The sequence below is a fragment of the Podarcis bocagei genome, assembly GCF_964188305.1.
Source record: "Podarcis bocagei genome assembly, chromosome: W".
In the NCBI taxonomy this organism is placed as follows: domain Eukaryota; kingdom Metazoa; phylum Chordata; class Lepidosauria; order Squamata; family Lacertidae; genus Podarcis; species Podarcis bocagei.
The window spans coordinates 78,846,018-78,863,987 of NC_138131.1; the positions used below are offsets into that span (position 1 = coordinate 78,846,018).

Sequence of the window (17,970 nt, forward strand, 5' to 3'; positions counted from 1 at the left end):
TCCTGTGATGATGGAGCACCCTGCAACCACCCTTGAAAGTGGGGAGGGGGGAAGGGGGGGCTTCGAGGGGGGGATGGATGTCAGGGGTTCAGAAGCAGAGACGCAGAGAAGGGAGGAGACAGAGAGCGAGGGGGAGGAATACGAAGGAAAGATGAGTGGGGATGACGAACCGAGATCGCCGAGCTTATCCAGTGAGTCCGAGGATTCCCAGAAGGGAGCGCCAGCAGTCAGAGCAAGGGGGGAAAGCAGGGGGACACCCCAGGAAGAAGGGTCCAGAGAGGAATCAGAGAGCAGCAGTTGGAGATCGGGACCCACGTACCCAGCCGGGAGCAGCGGGGAGAAAGGGGACCAGATATCGGGTTCCGGAGGCTTTCAGAAGGAGGGAGGGCATGAGTCAGGAGTAGTCACGCCCACCTCGGGGAGCGACGAAACGATCAAGAGGAAGGTTGAGAGTTGGGCGCGCGCGCCAAGTTCAAATGTAGCGGAAGCTGGCGCAGTAAGCAGCCCAGAGAGTGAACCAGGTCCCAAAGCCCGCCGCAAGGAGGCGGAAGGGTCAGGGGGGTCCGCGTCAGAAGAGAGTAGGAAAGAAGAGACCCCGGGGGGCAGAAGGACCCAGAGACGGAAGGAAAGGCGCAGGAGGTGGAGCAAGGCTAGGGTATTAAGCTGGTGTGCTAGAGGCGGAGACTCAGACGGGTCTTCGCCGGTCTGACCTAGAAGAAGTAGGGCTGCATATTGCAGTTTGGAAATGGAAGCTGTAATCCAATAAAGACTCTTTTAACCTGAACGCTGGCTAACGTGGTCCTATGTGAGCTGGGACTGAGTGGCAGCCCTGACAATATGTATCCATGTTGCTTAACTGATGTGCTGAAACATTTTTTCCCCAAGAAAAACTTGGACTGAGTTTTCGCACACATGAAAAACTTAAAACAAATAATTCTTCCCCGAATTATTTATTTATTTATTTATTTCTACCCCGCTCTCACTGGCCAGGGCCTGGCTCAGGGCGGCTAACACCAAATATAAATTACAATAAAATAGAATAGAAAAAAACCCCAGTTAATTAAAATACAGCTTAAAATGCAGCCTCATCAAGACTACAAAGGGAGGAAACATCAGCTATTCACCCAAGCCAGCTATCCATGCTGGTGCTACATGGGCCAGCAAAAAAGCCACGGGAAAATTTATATACCAAATCCCATATAGGGTGTCAGAGTGAGTCTAAGCATAGAGCGAGTTAAAATAATCAAGCCTGGAGGTGACCATCGCATGGATCACTGGCCAGATCAGGGCGAGAAAGGTAAGGAACCAATTCCTTAATACGGCGGAGGTGGAAAAATGCCACCTTTGCTGTGGCTGCAACCTGTGCCTCCATGGAAAGAGAGGCATCGAAGGTTACACCCAAGCTCTTGACAGAAGGCTCTGGCACTAATTGCGCCCCCACAAGAGATGGGAGTTGGCCCCCCAACCCCATGTTGTCCTGACCCAGCCAGAGGACCTCTGTCTTCGAAGGATTTAACTTCAACTGGCTCCCACGCAGCCACCCAGCCACGGCTTCCAAGCATCTGGTCAGTGTGTCTGGGGCCGAGTCCATTGACAGATAAAGTTGGGTGTCATCAGCATATTGACGACAACTCAGCCCTAAACTCCGGACAATCTGGGCAAGGGGGTGCATAAAGATATTGAAAAGCATCTGGGAAAGGATTGTGCCCTGCGGCACTCCACACAACAAGGAGTGCCGCAGCGACAACTCCCTCCCTAGCGCCACCCTCTGTCCCCGACCTGAGATAAAGGAGCACAGCCATTGTCTGACTGTGCCCTGAATCCCCACGTTGGCAAGGCGGTGGTCCAAAAGTTTGTGATCGACCATGTCGAAGGCCGCTAACAAATCTAAAAGAATCAGCAGTCCCGGCCCGCCTCGATCCTCTTAATCGTCCTCCCAAAGCATTTTATTTTTTAAAAAACAGATTTTTATCCACCCTGGTGACAATGAAACTGAACCAGTCCTTGATCTCATTTCAGAGCCGTTGCAGCCTACCTACGGGCCCTGAGCCTGAGTCCCAACCACGCTGTTGTCCACGGCAACCTGGCATGTGTGTATTACGAACAGGGGCTGATCGATCTGGCAATCGATACCTACAAGAGGGCCATTGAGCTCCAGCCCCACTTCCCTGACGCCTACTGCAACCTGGCCAACGCGCTGAAAGAGAAAGGCAGCGTAAGAAACTGGTCCCTTTTGCCTTGGGGTGGGGGGAACATCTATATAAAAGATGTTTTATAGATGGTACTTAACACCTGCCAAAATAGCTAAAATGTATAAAACAAAAAAACTGTGCTGGAGGTGCAGTAAAGAAGAAGGGACACTTATACATTTCTGGTGGGCCTGTGAAAAAAAAATACAGAAACTTTCCTATTAGGCAGTGGTGTCCAAACTTTTTTCAAAGAGGGCCAGATTTGATGAAGTGAAGGGCCATAAGGGCCGACCAAAGTTGTTTACTTTTTTTAAGGATTGAAGTTGTTGAGCTCTTTTCTTAGGGTTTAAATTGTTGAACTTTTTTTAGGATTGAAGTTGTTTAGCTTTTTCTTAGGCTTTTACCCCATGCTGAATTGGCCAGATTAACAGAGACAATTAGGGCACAACCCAGACAAGAATTCCAAAAGGAATGGGGAAAATGCAGAGAATACTTTACCAAACAGTGCCCCAAAATATACACTTGGACTTGTTTCAATTAATTTCTACAGGAGACTTTGTGGTTTAAGTCATAATTAGGAAAAATTGTAATAATCCCATACAAAAGAAATAGTATACAAGAGGTAAATAAGGCGGCCATTTAACAGAATAAAGTCTTTTATTTTTATGTTATGTTTTCTTTGTGTAAGGGGATAGGAGTTTAATTTTGATAATTAGTCAATGGTGGTGGGTCTGTTTGTATGTATGAGTTGTTGTGGACTATGTTATAAATAAAATAAAAATTAAAAAAAGAAAATGAAACCGGTCCCTTTTGCTTTCTGTATGTCAGAGGGTTTGCTGAAAAAAGCCTTCCGGATGATGGTGACCTCGAAATTGGGCTCTTTGGGGGGGGATTTGGGGTACAGAACCTAGAAGAAGTCCTCTTTTATTTTTTCCTTTGTCATATCGTCACATACAACTTTGCTCATACCAAGCGTCGACTCCCCTCCCCCTTCCCCCGCTCCCACTCCCTGGCTTTCTTAAGCAGTCACGATCCTCTTAGCATTTCTATATCACCCTTTAAAAATTGTCCAGTAGCACCTGATAATAATAATAATAATAATAATAATAATAATAATAATAATAATAATAATAATAATAATATATACCCCGCCTATCTGGCTGGGTTTCCCCAGCCACTCTTGGCGACAAAATATTAAAATACAATAGTCCGTCAAACATTAAAAGAAGAAGAAGAAGAAGAGTTTGGATTTGATATCCCGCCTTTCACTCCCCTTCAGGAGTCTCAAAGCGGCTAACAATCTCCTTTCCCTTCCTCCCCCACAACAAACACTCTGTGAGGTGAGTGGGGCTGAGAGACTTCAGAGAAGTGTGACTAGCCCAAGGTCACCCAGCAGCTGCAGGTGGAGGAGCGGAGACACGAACCCGGTTACCCAGATTACGTGACTACCGCTCTTAACCACTACACCACACTGGCTTCCCTAAACAGGGCTTGCTAAACTTGGCTTCTTCTTGGTATAATTTTTTGTATGCAGGTCCACTTCTTCAGATACAAAAGCTTCTACCAAGACCAAACTGAGTTGGTCTGCAATGTGCTACTGGACAATTTATATATTTTTTATATATTTCAACTGCGTTAGACCACCACAGCTGCCTACCTGAACATATATCGCCCTATTTACCTTCTTACTCTACTTAAAACAATTTACTTTAGCATTTGTAAATCACTTTCAAAAATTAGCCTCTGGTTTTTTTAATAACAGTATATTTAAAGATCTTTTTCAATTCTTTGTAAATCATATCCCAGTAGACTTTGACTTTAGTGCACATCCACCACCTATGGACGAAATTCCCTTCCTTCTCCTTGCATTTCTAGCGTGCCTTATCTTGAGTTATATATATTTTAGCAAGTTTAGTCGGCGTCAAATACCACCTATACGTCACCTTCATTAAATTTTTAATTAGTGCTGTACATTCAATAAATTGTTTTTGCCCATAATCTTTCCCACTTATCTAATTCAATGTTATGACCAAAATCTTGAGCCCATTTAATCATAACCGACTTAACTTCTTCATCCTTTGTATGCCATTCTTATACGTTTTTGGCAATGATTTTCTTTTACTATCTAGCAACTCTGTCTCTTAATTTTGATTTAGTATGACCAAAACCATTTCCCTTACTGTCTTCCTTAAATACATCTTGCAAAAGACGGTAAGTGTGCGGGAAAGAGAGTTTGAATCGGATTAGTCTGCTCTTGTATTTATGTTCCCCTAAACCAAGCATGTCCAAAGTCCACTTTGGGGGCCTTCCACCCATCTCTCCTAGATCTCAAAATGCATTGGTTTTGTCATATTTCCTGCTATCCTGCCAAAGAATTTAAATTTTCCCAATGTTCTTTTAGACCAGGCATGTCCAAAGTCCAGTTCAGGGGCCTAATCTGGCCCTCTGGTCGATTTAATCCGGCCCTCGTGGCGGTTTATTTACTAGGGCAAAACTTCCCCCCAAAAAGCTCAAGAACTTTAATCCTAAAAAAAGGTCAGCACCTCTGGGGTCAAATCCTTAAAAAAGGCTCAACAATTGTGGGGTTTTACTGTTAATATGCTTCTTCTTAATTGCATTTCACTATTAATATACTTCTTAATTGTATTTCAGTTCAACAATGACTTTGATAAAATACATCTTTTGTGACGTGCAGAAGGCTTGAGTTACCTATGAGGTGCAACAGTTACCATATAGCATATATTCAATATAAAAAACAGCAACAATTGGTTGTTGACAAAGGACAGCTGGCATATATATATAAAAGATATTAACTGATATGCATGCCATTCCAGATATAGCTATATAATCTCTACTGTTGGTAAGAGAAGAACTTTGGAGCAGGCATTTTCAAAAAAAGAGTTTTTTATGAACCGCTCTAATACCAAGTTACCGTCAGGAGCTGAGGGGCCGTATCAAACCTCAATCCAGCCATCACATCACAGAGCAGCCTTTTGGGCTCCTGTGAAAGACATACTAATATTCGTGTAAAAACTCTGTTTTGTGTTTCGAAGGTTGCCGAAGCCGAGGAATGCTACAATACAGCTCTCCGTTTATGTCCGACTCACGCGGATTCTCTTAATAACCTGGCGAACATCAAGCGAGAACAAGGGAATATCGAGGAGGCTGTCCGCCTCTACCGGAAAGCTCTTGAGGTACGTGCGTGGAGAATTACAACAATTAAATTGACATATAAGGGTTAGGCATGCGTACCCTGGACTCCTAGTCTGGGTCTTTTTAAAAATCGCCGATCAAATTTTTCTTGATCAATAACGGAAATAATGGTGAAGAAGTGAAAGTGAAGTAGCATTTTGAGGCTCGACAAAGCATGGTCCGATAAGTCCCTTTTGGAAGGAAGAGGGTCTGTCCCCCTTTTTATATTCCTAGGCCTCCTGGAATGACCAAAAATCTGCTTTTTCATCAGAAGAACAATGCAAGGTGTTAAGGAACGGTACAGAAATTGAAATAAAAGCTGGGCACATGCTGTTCTCTGTGTCGGCTGAGCTTGATCCCCTGACAGTCTTATTTTCTAACAGTATTTCCTATGCGTACGAAAAAGGCAGTTCATAGGCCCATTATTATTATTATTATTATTATTATTATTATTATTATTATTATTATTATTATTATTATCATTACCACAAATCATTCCAAACGGTGATTTATTTTGCAGCCAGCCCCTGCCACATTTGAGCATCAAAGAGGGGCTCTTTAAAATATGGCATTGGTCATTTGACAGTCTGATCTCCCAACAGTATTTCCTATGCATGCTAAAAAGGCAGTCCATAGGTTCCTCCTCCTCCTTAATTTTTGCAAGTCAATCCAAATGAGGATTTATTTCACGCCCACAACCTTTGAGCCTCAAAGAGCAGCCTCCGTCTCTTTAGAATGCTTCTCAGGGAAACTAAGAGTGAGCTTCTTCCCCGCAGGTCTTCCCGGAGTTTGCAGCTGCGCATTCAAATTTAGCCAGTGTTTTGCAACAGCAGGGGAAGCTCCAGGAGGCCCTCATGCACTACAAGGAGGCCATCAGGTGAGCTTCCAAAGCCATGGGGAAAATAGATTGAAAGAGCTCCTCCTTACTGTATTTTAATCTTTTGCTGGAAGCCGCCCAGAGTGGCTGGGTATAAATAATAAATTATTGTTGCTGTTGTTAATAATTATTATTACTCCTCATGCGCTGGTCTGGTGCCTGTGGGAAAGCTCTCCTCTTGTGGATAAAGCACTTTCTCTTTTTCTTTTAGGTTTTTTTATTTTTTATTTTTATTTTTATTTTATTTTTTGTCCCTTGAAGGACAGCCAAATTTAAATAACAATTCGACACACAGCTGCGAGGCATTTGCGAGCTTTTTTGCGGAGAAGGTCCTGTTGCTCCGCCATGACCTCCCTGCCAATTTGGATACAATAAAGGAACTGGAGGCCCCTCGACTGTCCTCGGGTCCAGTATTGGACCACTTTGACCGGATATCCCCAGCCGATGTGGACAGACTCCTCCGAGCTGGAAAGCCCACCACCTGTCCTCTTGACCTGTGCCCGTCCTGGCTGATTAGAGCGTGCCCAGACGAGGTGTGGGCCCCCCTGGGGGATATCATCAATTTGTCCCTTGGCACTGGGATATTCCCAGGGGAACTGAAGGAGGCAGTGGTGTGTCTGCTCTTAAAGAAAACATCATTAGATCCTTTAGATCTATCCAATTACCGCCCGGTTTCGAATCTTCCATTCCTGGGTAAGGTGATTGAGAGAGCGGTTGCTGAACAGCTTGGTAGGTTTCTGGATGAAACATCTGCTCTCGATCCATTCCAGTCCGGCTTCCGCGCTGGTCATGGGACCGAGACGGCTCTGGTCGCCCTAACAGATGATCTCCGCAGGCAGCTGGATCGAGGCGGGTCGGGGCTGCTGATTCTTCTAGACCTGTCAGCAGCCTTCGACATGGTCGATCACGAACTTCTGGACCACTGCCTTGCCGACGTGGGGATCCAGGGCACAGTCCTTCAATGGCTGCGCTCGTTTCTCTCCGGTCGGGGACAGAGGGTGGCGCTTGGGGGGGGGGAATTGTCATCGCGCCACTCCTTGGTGTGTGGAGTGCCTCAGAGTGCGATACTCTCCCCGATGCTTTTTAACATCTTTATGCGCCCCCTCGCCCAGCTTGTCCGGAGTTTTTGGCTGGGTTGCCATCAGTATGCCGATGACACCCAACTCTATCTGTTGATGGATGGCCATCCTTACTCGGCCCCAGATACACTGACCAGATGTCTGGAAGCTGTGGCTGGATGGTTACGTGGGAGCCGGTTGAAGTTAAATCCTTCGAAGACAGAGGTCCTCTGGCTGGGACGGAGCGATATGGGATTGAGGGGGCAACTCCCATCTCTTGCATGGGTGCAATTAGTGCCAGCATCGTCCGTTAAGAGTTTGGGTGTAATCTTCGACACCTCCCTTTCCATGGAGGCGCAGATTACAGCTATAACAAAGGCGGCATTTTTTCATCTCCGCCAAGCTAAGCAGTTGGCTCCTTATCTCTCTCACCCTGACCTAGCCACTGTGATCCACGCGACGGTCACCTCCAGACTGGATTATTGTAACTCGCTCTACGTGGGGCTGCCCTTGAGACTGACCCAGAAACTCCAGCGGGTGCAGAATGCCGCGGCGAGACTCCTTACGGGGTCTTTGCTGCGAGATCATATCCATCCGGTGCTGTACCAGCTGCACTGGCTCCCGGTGGAGTACAGGATCAGGTTTAAGGTGCTGGTTTTAACCTTTAAAGCCCTATACGGCCTAGGACCCTCGTACCTATGGGACTGCCTCTCCTGGTATGTCCCACAGAGAAATTTACGGTCTGCAAATAAAAACACCCTAAAGATCCCAGGTCACAGAGAGGTTAGGTTGGCCTCAACTAGAGCCAGGGCTTTCTCGGCTGCGGCTCCAATCTGGTGGAACGCTCTGTCACAAGAGACTAGGGCCCTGTGGGACCTGACATCCTTCCGTAGGGCCTGCAAGACAGAGCTGTTCCACCAGGCCTTTGGTCAGGGCGCAGACTGACTCCCTCCTCTGGCAACCTGCACAGAATTTTGCTTGATGGTTGCCATTAATTTGATTTTAATTTGATTTAATTAATTTTATAATGAATGTTTTAAAATGTTGGACTATTTTGATTGTTGTTAGCCGCCCTGAGCCCGGCTTCGGCTGGGGAGGGCAGGATATAAATATTATTATTATTATTATTATTATTATTATTATTATTATTATTATTATTATTATTATTATTATTCAGTTTTTTTATTTTATCATTTTATTTCCATACACTCCAAACATTTTCAATATATACAATACTGGGATTATACAAACCCCTTGGACTCTCCCCCACCCCCCACCCCCCGTTTCCATATTTTGCCATCTTTTCTTGCATGTAATTACAATGATTCGTTCTATTCCATTTCCTTATTTGCTACTTTGGCTTCATCAATGTTATATCAATCCTGCCTGTGGAAAACCATCTAATTCGATTTTAATTTGATCCTGATTTGTTTTTAGGAGGTAATTTAATTATTGTTTGATTTTATACTAATGTTATATATTTGATGTTAGCTGCCCTAAGACCGGTTTCGGCCAGGGAGGGCGGGATACATTATTATTATTATTATTATTATTATTATTATTATTATTATTATTATTATTATTATTATTATTATTTCTAAATATGTATCTTTAAGGTATTCAATAAATTTTTCCCATTCTTGTTTAATTTTTTTATATATATAAATAGTTTTTATTAAGTTTTAGCATTTTATATTCAACACAAACATCATTCTTGCAGACAGCATAGATGAATCCCAATCTCCCCCAGCTTCCCTCTTCTGGTTTTTTAAATATTTACTTCTCCTGCCTATCTCATTCTCCCTTAATTTTGCCATCTTTGAACTAACGATGGTTATATCCTTAAGGTTTTTGCACCATGCTTTTTCACATTTCATCTTCATTATTTTCCCCATTTTGTCCTTTTAACTTTTTTCTTTGCTTAAATTTCCTATCATCTTGATGTCTGATCTTCACAGTCATTTTGATAATCCACTCTTCTTTTGTTGGGACCTTCTCTTCCTTCCACATCCGGGCTAAGAACATTCTGGCATAAATAGAATACACTGTCTTTTTAGGTCTCTTGGTATTTCTTCACCCGTTAAACCTATTAGAAAGGCTTCTGGTTTTTACACAAATGTTCTCTCCCCCCCCCCCCAGTTAATTATACAGTGGTACCTTGGTTCTCAAACTGAATGTGTTCCAAAACCAAGGTGCATTTTCCCATAGAAAGTCATGCAAAACGGATTAATCCGTACCAGACTTTGAAAAACAATCCCTAAAACAGCCATTTAACATGAATTTTACTATCTAACGAGACCACTGATCCCTAAAATGAAAGCAGTCATCCATGTACTGTACTCTAAAATAAATACAACAGTCTTGTAAATGATAAAAATGAAAATTATTTTTTTTCCTCACCTGCACTGATGATAGTCATTGTTCGGATGGGGACCGGGGCTTCTATCCGTTTCTGCAATCACACAATCAATCAATCAATCAATCAATCAATCAGTAACTAAACTGGGATCCGCACAGTCGCAAAAACAAATGAACCAAAAAAGCCTCCGAAACAAAAACACCACATAAATTGCAAAAACCAAAGCACCAAACTTAATCTTCCCGAAGTCTGTTTGATTGGTGCAGGCGCCCCAGAAAGAATAGCTGACAGCCAAATTTGATGTTTGGCTTCCGAAAAACGCCTGGAAACTGGAACACTTTTTCTGGGTTTTCGGCATTTGGGAACCAAAGCGTTTGAGTAGTAGTAATAATAATAATAATAATTTGTTTTTGTTTGTATCCCACCCTCGCCGGCCAAGGCTGGGCTCAGAGCAGCTAACATCATAAAAACAACACAACGAGCCTAAAAGCAGACATCAAGTAATTCAAATAAAAATTAATTCAGACAAGTTAAAATCCGGGCAGGTGGCAATTATTAGGGTGGAATTGAGAGTGATTAATAATTGCCAGAATTGAGGAGCATGGAATTTCCCAAAAGGAAAGTGCTGCTTGTCCGTATGAAGAGGATGCCACAATGCTGAACCTTTCTGTATAAAAAACCTTCTGTATAAAGAAACCTGTATAAAAAACATTTGAGAACCAAGGTCTCACTGTCTCACATGACCACTAGGGTGGTTCATAAAAAAACACTTTTTTGAAGATGCCTGCTCCCAAGGTCTTATCTTACTACACTAGGGATTATATAGCTATATCTGAAATTTTGTGCATATCAGTTAATATCTCAACCCTCCATGAAAATAGCTGTTTTCTTGGACGTTTTCCTATTTTGTGAAGGCTTTGGAGAAGGCATTTTTAAAAAAAGTTTTTTTAATGAACTGCCCTAAAGACCACCGTATAGGATAGAAAGAGCCTTCTTGACCCTTACATTTCCAGCGTAACTTCAGAGTATTTTTGTACCAAAATGGCACTTTTTCTCTCCCCCTCCATGTCAGAATCAGCCCCACTTTTGCAGACGCCTATTCCAACATGGGGAACACCTTGAAGGAAATGCAAGACGTCCAGGGAGCTCTGCAATGCTACACAAGAGCAATCCAGATAAATCCTGCGTTTGCCGATGCCCACAGCAACCTCGCTTCCATCCATAAGGTAAGCTTTGTGTCTCTGCTAAATCTATTTAAAAAAAACAACTGGGGGGGGGGCAGCAGGGGAATCTTAGTTTTTACAAAAGGAAAACAACTGGCAAAAGCCGTCCCAAACCGAGATGGGGCACAAAAAGAAAAAGGGGAGAATTGGAATTTATGCTGGAAGTGTGAGGAGGCAGAGGGCACACCGATACGTTTATGGTGGGGCTACAGAAACGTTAAAAAATTCATGAGGAAATAAAAAAGATGATCAGAATTAATTTAGAGGGGAAAACCAGAGGCATATTTACTGAGTATAAGAGGTAAAGAAATACCACAAGATGGGAAGATATTATTCTTATACGCGACAGCTGCAGCAAGGCTACTCCTTGCACAAAACTGGAACAGGAAATATATACCCACAAAGGATGACTGGATAAAGAAACTAATTGAATTTATAGAACTGGCAAGGTCAAGTGCAGTAATAAGGTACCAATCAAACTGGAAAATAAAAATATAATGGAAATGGTTTGAAGATTATGTGTTCAAGTACTGCTCAAAAACTAACATGTTGATATGTTTGGTTTAATGTTTGTAAATCTGGTTTATAATAATAATAAATAGTAAGTTAAAAGAGTTAAGAAATATAAATTTAGATAAAAATTGCAATGTGAATGTGAGTGAAGGAAGTCACGTGGGTATTTGGGTAAATGCTGAGTTGTGTATAGGGTTAGATGTGGGGAATCCATATATGTAATGTATAGTGTTGAAAATGTACGGCAACTAGCATGTAAAATGAAATCAAAAATAAATAAATAAATAAATAGGGGGGAAATAAAAATGGCAATGTGAAATATTATATAGGAGGGTGAGGGGCGGTGGAGGGAAGCCACAAGGGTGGTTTTAATGTCTGAAATTTTGGGTGGTAGGGTAATACGAATTTTGTTTTGTGTCTATGTGTTTGTTTGTAAATAATTTTTTTAAAAGGAAAATGAAAAAATTGCTATTTTTACTTTGAAATAAAAATGGGGGGGAGGTCTTATACGGGTGATTGGGTGGGTGAATGGCTCATTTTCTTAAATTTGAGCCCCCCCAAATAGAGGGTGGCTTATATAGACGGAAAGTATGGTGGAGTTCCACACCCAAAAATCTCATTGTGACTTCCAATCACCCCTACGTCACATTTCCGATGGCGCCCTTTTGCTCGTCTCTCCTAGATCTCAAAATGCATTGGTTTTGTCATATTTCCTGCTGTCCTTTGTCAATCCACACCTGCCAAAGAATTTAAATTTTCCCAACATTTTTTTTTAGACCACACATGTCCAGCGTGTGGCCGGGGAGCGTAACCTGGTTTACTTACTGGGGCAACCCCCCCCCCCCAAATGCTCAACAACTTCAATCCTAAAAAGAGCTCAACAACCTTGGGGTTAAATCCTAAAACAGCTCAACAAATTTGCCCCGCCCTCATGTCAAATCTGGCCCTCTTTGGGAAAATTTGGGCACCCCTGTAAATTTAGACAATACAGTCCTATCTCGGGTTAAATATGCTTCAGGATGAATATTTTTGGGTTGCGCTCCGCAGTGACCCAGAAGTAACGGAGCACGTTACTTGCGGGTTTCGCCGCATGCACAGACCCTCAAAATGATGTCATGCGCAGAAGCGGCGAATTGCGACGTGCAGATGCGGGTTGCATTCGCTTCAGGATGCGAACGGGGCTCCGGAACGGATCCCATTCACATCCAGAGGTACCACTGTACTCTGCAAGTGTCCTGTTCTCTATGAAATGTTTCTTCCAAAACCTCTCGTAATTCTGCCTGTATTATAATCTTGCTAATTCTGCGTATTTTAGCCTTTTTGCTAGCTACGCCAACTTAGTAGGGATGGGATTCTCCTTTCCATCCTTTGTCTGTTAAGATTCTCGCTGCGGCTATTGTAGACACTGTGACTTGCCATTGTTTTATAACCATTTATTGTAACATTTATTCTATGATCAATTACAATAATCATTCATTGTAATATTCATTTATTGTACGATTAATTACAATTTATTGTAATTGTTAAGAGTAGGTTTCTATTGAATTTTTACATGCTGATACTCAATATTATTCTATAGCATGGGGAGGCAAACTACGGCCCCATGGCCTTCTCAATCTAGCCGGGAGTCGGCATGTTTTGACACAAGTATAATGTGTCCTTTTATTTAAAATGCACCTCTGGGTTATTTGTGGGACATAGGAATGCGTTCCTTTTTCCCCCTCCCCAAAATCTAGTCTGGCCCCCACAAGGTCTAAGGGACAGTGGACGGCCCCCTGCTGAAAAAGTTTGCCGACCCCTGTTCTATTCCAATGATTGTTGAATGTTACTTTATAAGTCTACCAGGTGTGGATCATCGTGCCTTCTGTCTGTTCTTCATCTTTGGTTTTGATGGTTGAGAAAAAAAGCTAGTGGCAATTGCTGAAATATCCCTCCCTTTCTAGGATTCCGGAAACATCCCAGAGGCAATTGCTTCGTATCGCACCGCCTTGAAACTGAAGCCGGATTTTCCTGACGCTTACTGCAACCTGGCGCACTGTTTGCAGGTGAGGCAGAGTTTTAAGGGCCAACACTCCCAGGGTTTCCGGCATTTGGGAACCGAGGCGTTTGAGTCCCAAGGTACCACGGTAATGGTAAAAGCGTCACCTAATTCAGGAATTGTCCAATGTCACTTTAGAGACCAACTCAGTTTGTTCTGTGTCTAAGCTTTCATGTGCAGGCAGACTTATTCAGATACACTGAAGCGGAAGTCCCCACACCCTGATATTTAGAGGGAGGGTGGGGCGGGGTATTTCTCTGAACGGTAGTAGGACTCAATCGGTATGGTCAACCTGTGGACGACTGTGTCTCATTACATATCCTAAAACTATTTCAGGTCATCTGTGTACCATCCCTTGTTTTTTCAGTCATTCACAGTTGCCAGCAGGTGGACCATACCCATTGACTCCTACTACCCTTCGGAGAAAAACCCCAACTCACCCTCCCACTATATATCAGGGTCTGGGGGCTTCTCCTTACTCTTATATAGCAGGGTCTGGGGACTTCTCCCTCTGTATATCAGGGTCTGGGGACTTCCGCTTCAGTGTATCTGAAGAAGTGTGCATGCACACAAAAGCTTATATCAGGCATCCCCAACCTGCGCCCCCCCCCCGATGTTTTGGCCTACAACTCCCATGATCCCTAGCTAACAGGACCAGTGGTCGGGGATGATGGGAATTGTAGTCTAAAACATCTGGAGGGCCGAAGGCTTGGGGTGCCTGGCTTATACCAAGAACAAACTTTGTTGGTCTCTAAGGCACTACTGGACAATTTTAATATATTTTGACTTCATCAGACCAATACGGCTACCTACCTGAATCTAGAACCCTGGTTTTCTTTGCCCCCTTTCAGATCGTCTGTGATTGGACCGATTATGACGAGAGAATGAAGAAGCTTGTCAGTATTGTGGCTGACCAGCTGGAGAAGAACCGGCTCCCTTCGGTGCACCCGCATCACAGCATGCTGTATCCACTGTCTCACGGCTTCCGAAAGGCTATTGCCGAGAGACATGGGAACCTTTGCCTGGACAAGGTGGGTCTATGCTGTGAAGAGGTGTGCGCCGCTCCGTTCCGTCAGAGTTTGAATGCTTTCATGTTGGCTTTGGATATATAATAATATATAATAATTTATTATTTCTACCCTGCCCATCTGTCTGGGTATCCTCAGCCACTCTGGGTGGCTGCCAACCAAATATTAAAAACACAAGACAGCATTAAATATTTAAAAACTTCCCTAAACAGGGCTGCCTTCAGATGTCTTTTAAAAGTGAGATAATTGCTTATTTCTTTGACATCTGATGGAAGGGCGTTCCACAGGGCGGCCGTCACCACGAGAAGGCCCTCTGCCTGCTTCCCTGTAACTTGGCTTCTTGCAGGGAGGGAAGCGCCAGAAGGCCCTCGGGAGAGGGACCCCGGTGTCCGGGGTGGAGATGCTCCTTCAGGTCTACTGGGCCGAGGCCATTGAGGGCTTTCAAGGTCAGCACCGACACTATGAATTGTGCTTGGAAACGTACTGGGAGCCAAAGCAGATCTCTTGGGACCGGTGGTATGTGGTCTCAGTCAGACTGGATTTAAATCCTTTATTTTACAGAAAGGTTTGATCTTGCTGGCATCCTCTTAATATTGACAACCAGAGGAAAGTTTCATCTGCTGGGCTGTTTAGGGCTTTCAAGGTCAGCACCAACACTTTGAATTGTGCCCGGAAACGTACTGGGAGTCAATGCAGGTCTTTCAAGACTGGTGTTATGTGGTCTCTGCGGCTGTTCACGGCCCCCAGTCTGGCTACCACATTCTGGATTAATTGCAGTAAGGTAGCCCCACATAGAGCGCATTGCAGTCGTCCAAGCTGGAGATAACAAGAGCATGCGTGTCAGGGCTGCCACTCAGTCCCAGCTCACATAGGACCACGTTAGCCAGCGTTCAGGTTAAAAGAGTCTTTATTGGATTACAGCTTCCATTTCCAAACTGCAATGTGCAGCCCTACTTCTTCTAGGTCAGACCGGCGAAGACCCGTCTGAGTCTCCGCCTCTAGCACACCAGCTTAATACCCTAGCCTTGCTCCACCTCCTGCGCCTTTCCTTCCGTCTCTGGGTCCTTCTGCCCCCCGGGGTCTCTTCTTTCCTACTCTCTTCTGACGCGGACCCCCCTGACCCTTCCGCCTCCTTGCGGCGGGCTTTGGGACCTGGCTCACTCTCTGGGCTGCTTACTGCGCCAGCTTCCGCTACATTTGAACTTGGCGCGCGCGCCCAACTCTCTACCTTCCTCTTGATCGTTTCGTCGCTCCCCGAGGTGGGCGTGACTACTCCTGACTCATGCCCTCCCTCCTTCTGAAAGCTTCCGGAACCCGATATCTGGTCCCCTTTCTCCCTGCTGCTCCCGGCTGGGTACGTGGGTCCCGATCTCCAACTGCTGCTCTCTGATCCCTCTCTGGACCCTTCTTCCTGGGGTGTCCCCCTGCTTTCCCCCCTTGCTCTGACCGCTGGCGCTCCCTTCTGGGAATCCTCGGACTCACTGGACAGGCTCGGTGATCTCGGTTCGTCATCCCCACTCATCTTTCCTTCGTATTCCTCCCCCTCGCTCTCTGTCTCCTCCCTTCTCTGCGTCTCTGCTCCTGAACCCCTGACAATGCGCCACTCTGGCAAGAGAGTCCGTGGGCAGGGAGGGTCTTATCCTGCATCCCAGATAGAGCTGCCCTGGACACAGAACAGACCTGTGCCTCCATGGGTCCAAAATGACCCCCAGACTGTGCAGCTGGTCCTTCAGGGGCACAGTTGCCCCGTTCAGGACCAGGGAGTCCCCCCCACCCGCCCACACACCACAGAACTTCAGTCTTGTCAGGATTCAACCTCAACCAGTTAGCTGCCATCCATCCTCCAACCGCCTCGAGGCACCCGCGCAGGAACTCCACCGCCTTTGCCGGCTCTGATTTGAAAGAGAGGTAGAGCTCTCTATCAGGCTTCCTCAACCTTGGCCCTCCTGATGCTTTTGGCCTACAGCTCCATGGTCCCTAGCTAGCAGGTCTAGTGGTCAGGGATGATGGGCACTGTAGTTTGAAAACAGCTGGAGGGCCAAGGTTTAGGAAGCCTGCTCTGTATTGGCGCCAATGGCTGTTAAGCGAAAAAATTCCAGGGTGAGTGACTCCTTGACAGCCTAGCTCACCGGGGCACTTGTCCCCCATGGGTCCATGCTGTCAGTAAAAGGAGGAAGTCCCAGCCCGGTAATTTGGAGCAAAACAGTGGTCAGTAGACCATGATTCTTACTGTTGCACCACAGGTCTGCCCAGGAGTAAGAACCCCGAGCATGGGGCAATGTCAACTTTTAAAACTTCCTTCTTCCCCCCAGAATACACTTCAAGCAGCATCGTTGATACATCATCACTACATCACTAGCACATCACAAATGAGGAGGGGTATACAAGGGTTATGCATTCACTATGAGGTCCCTTTATCAGACCCCTTAAATCTCCATCACTGAAAGAACAATAAAACTCTTGACACGTCCTTTCCCACTGGACTTGTCTGGAGATGGGCATTCAGAACACCTGCCTTGCTAAACTGCCTTGGCAGATGTCTATGGTTGCCCCCTTGGTCCCTCCCTCGGTGGGGTGCCGTGTATGTGCTCTCAGGCTTGGGGAATTCTGGCGGGATGCCCTGTTCCTGCTGCCTACATGACTTCCTGCTTCTTGGCTCATGGAGGGAGGTGGAGCCCAAATTCGTTCAAATGGCGGAATGAGGAGAGTCGGTTAAAGCATAGATTTTCTGCGTGTCTTTCTTGGGCTGTCAAGTCAAAGGTATGTATATTTGTAACATTGGAACAACTTCAAAGATGTGGCCTCATGTCCCCCACCCCCATGTCATTTCCGTAACCCGGCTTTCTTGAATCCCCTTGCTAGATCAACGTGCTCCACAAGCCGCCTTACGAGCACCCCAAGGACCTGAAAGGCAGTGAGGGCCGGCTCCGCGTTGACTACCTGAGCTCTGACTTTGGGAACCACCCCACCTCCCATCTCATGCAGTGAATCCCAGGCATGCACAATTCGGACAAATTTGAGGTGAGGTGCACAAGAGGGCAGCTGTGTGAGTAGCTCAGGCGGCAGAGCGCTGAGACTCTGAATCTTGGGGTCATGGGTACGAGCCCCACGTTGGGCCAAACGAATGAATACAGCCTAGGACCGCCTCTCCACGGAGGATCTAACAGTCTGCAAATAAAAAAAATGTTAGAGGTCCTGGGCTTCAGGGAGATTAGGCTGGCCTCGACCAGGGCCAGGGCCTTTTCAGCCTTGGCCCCGGCCTGGTGGAACTCTCTGCCACAAGAGATCAGAACCCTGTGGGATCTGACATCTTTCTGCAGGGCCTGTAAGATGGAGTTGTTCCGCCGGGCCTTTGGTTCAACCTGACTCCCCTTCTCTTTTTGTGTAAGGACTAGTATGAAAGAGGCCTCCCAGTGTTCTCACAGGCCCATATAAGAGTTGGGCCTGATGAGCGTTTACTGTTCCCAACCCTAATCCTGCGGAAAGCCATCTA

At 45.3% G+C, this 17,970-nt stretch overlaps 1 pseudogene across 1 annotated transcript in view; it reads left to right on the top strand.

Annotated features, from left to right (window-relative positions):
- The window catches only part of LOC308578215, a 49,884-nt pseudogene extending 32,353 nt beyond the window's left edge, over nucleotides 1-17,531 (top strand). The window contains exons 4-10 of the transcript in view: nucleotides 2,020-2,215; nucleotides 5,243-5,383; nucleotides 6,158-6,258; nucleotides 10,748-10,901; nucleotides 13,355-13,456; nucleotides 14,301-14,480; nucleotides 17,340-17,531. The product of the transcript in view is annotated as an uncharacterized misc_RNA (transcript). The remainder of the gene's footprint in view (nucleotides 1-2,019; nucleotides 2,216-5,242; nucleotides 5,384-6,157; nucleotides 6,259-10,747; nucleotides 10,902-13,354; nucleotides 13,457-14,300; nucleotides 14,481-17,339) is intronic.
- The last annotated feature ends 439 nt before the right edge of the window (nucleotides 17,532-17,970 follow it).